This window comes from Coturnix japonica, unplaced genomic scaffold, assembly GCF_001577835.2.
Source record: "Coturnix japonica isolate 7356 unplaced genomic scaffold, Coturnix japonica 2.1 chrUnrandom924, whole genome shotgun sequence".
Classification (NCBI taxonomy): domain Eukaryota; kingdom Metazoa; phylum Chordata; class Aves; order Galliformes; family Phasianidae; genus Coturnix; species Coturnix japonica.
This window is the reverse complement of record NW_015440276.1, coordinates 23,207-25,488: the sequence shown is the minus strand read 5'-3', so window position 1 is coordinate 25,488 and position 2,282 is coordinate 23,207. Positions and strand designations below refer to the sequence as shown.

The 2,282-nt window shown below is 48.0% G+C and overlaps 1 long non-coding RNA gene across 1 annotated transcript; it reads left to right on the top strand.

Moving 5' to 3' along the window:
- The first annotated feature begins 703 nt into the window (after window positions 1-703).
- On the top strand, window positions 704-1,706 carry LOC107307793. The gene is made up of 3 exons (XR_001552512.1): window positions 704-750; window positions 1,031-1,156; window positions 1,250-1,706. It is a non-coding gene; the product is annotated as an uncharacterized LOC107307793 (long non-coding RNA).
- The last annotated feature ends 576 nt before the right edge of the window (window positions 1,707-2,282 follow it).

Here is a 2,282-nt window from a genome sequence, read left to right as displayed (position 1 = left end):
TCCAGAGCATCAGTTTAAGAGGTGGACACAGCTGAACTTCTGACACAAAAACTAGTCTGACCACTAGGATTTGTTACTGGCATCTGGGGGAAAATAAAACAGTCCGGTGACTTTGCTCCCTGTTCCTTGCCAGCCATTTTCACCATCTAATTTTATATCCCCGCTTTCCCTTACTACTCATCCACACTACGCTACCTTACAAGACTCAGCAGCTTGGTGTGCGGCCATGTAGCATGCAGAAATATAAACGGTGATAAGTCTGTGAAGAGAACCAGCTCCAATTCTCTTACCACACCGACATGTGCTGGTTGGCCTACCACAAGCTGCACGCTGGGTGAGAAGCTTTGTTGTGTGGAAGAGCCCCTTTCTTACACCAGTCAGATACAGTCACTAAACGTAATTTGGCATGTGATGGTCTTTAAAGGTTGCAGCCAGTGTAAAGTTTCACACAGGAAAGACTGGGGCTCTTTCTTGTCTCCTCCTGCCTCTGCTCCTTCTCAAGCTCCGCCTAACGACATGGAGGTGCTGGGGCAGGCCCAAAGGAGGACAACGGGGCTTGTGAAGGGCTTGGAGAATATGCCCTACAAGGACAGACTGAGGGAACTGGGACTGTTTATTCTGCAGAAAAGGAGTCTGAGGGGAGACCTTATTGCTCTCTTCCAGTATCTGAAAGGTGCTTACAGCAAGAGTGGGGCTGGTCTCTTCTCACTGGTGACAGGACGGGGGGAAATGGCCTCAAGCTGCATCAGGGTAAGTTCAGGTCGGATATCTGGAAAAAAACCATATTTACAGAAAGGGTTGTTTAGCACTAGAATAGGCTCCCCAGGGAGGTGGTTGGGTCAACATCCATGGATGTGTTCTGTTTAGCCTTGAGAAAAGAAGCCTGAGAGGGGACCTGATGCAAGTCTGCAAATATCTGAGGTGTGCGGGGCAGAGTGGGGAGGCCAGACTCTTTTCAGCAGTATGTGGAGACAGGACAGGGGGAAACGGCCAGAAACCTGAGCAGGTTAACTCACACTAGTCTCTTCAGTGGGGAGGACAGGGACAAGAGGCAGCAGGCCCAAAAAATGCTCCTGCAGATCATCAGCCAGAGGGGCTCCTGTGCCTACGGACATCAACGCCTGTCATTGCAGGAGGAAGCCCACTAGGACACACAGTGAGTAGCAGATACCTGTCACAACCTTCCAAAGAGCAGGAGCTCTCCCTGTTAAGTGACCTCACAGGTGATCAACTCCTCTTTCTTTTGTAGTCTGCAGCTCTTCTGCCACCTCTGGAGGCAATGCTGGTAGCATCTCATGACTTTCCGTAGTACGAGCGAGGCCAGAAATGCCAATAAGGGATCAAGCCAGGGCGGCAGCAGCCTCAGGCACCTGAATGTGCTGGCACCTTTTGCCTGTAGAGAGACAACCACATGCTGCTACTTAGGAGTGGACAACGCTCCTTTTCAACAAGGAGAATACCAACTCCCAATCTCACCAACAGGCTGTGGGAGGCAGGAAGTTCCAACCACGCTGTCTCCTCACAGGGAACCAGGCAGAAAAAACCCCATACCCTTCCCGACCTTCCCTCCGGTGCCCCCTCCCCCCATGCCCATTTAGGGCAGCCCACAGGAAAAACAAACAAACAAACAAACAAAACAACAACAAAAAAAACTTGTCCCCTTAACTCCCATTATCCTACATGATATTCTGATGTGGAATAGCAAAACACAAATACAAGCAATAACATTCTACCCCTTATTCACTCACACATCGTGTGCTTAACTTTTATCAACATACTAACAGAACAGTAGCTAACATGCATGTAAGGTTGAATAATATGAAGATGGTAGCAAAGCTAATACTAAAGGTTATTTGTAAAGGAAAACTCACTGTACTGGGTAGTACTTTGGTTTTCCCAGACCAGACTACTCCCAGGAATTTTACAGATAAACCTGGACCTTGCAGCTTCTGTGGGTTTATAGCCCACCCCCTTTTCTGCAAATAAGCTGTTAACAAATCTGCTGCTTGTCCCACTGGCTCTAGTGAGTCGGATGGTAACAGGAGATCGTCAGTATAATGATATAAATTGACGTTTTCCGGTTTCTCCCAATTAGCCAGGTCACGTGCCACCAAATTATGACAATAGGTGGGAGAGTGCACGTACCCTTGTGGTAGGACCTGAAAAGTCCACTGCCTGCCCTCCCATGTAAATGCAAATTGATCTTGTGATTCTTCACTTACTGGAATACTGAAGAATGCATTTGCTAAATCTAGGACACAATGGTATGTCTTAATTTCTCT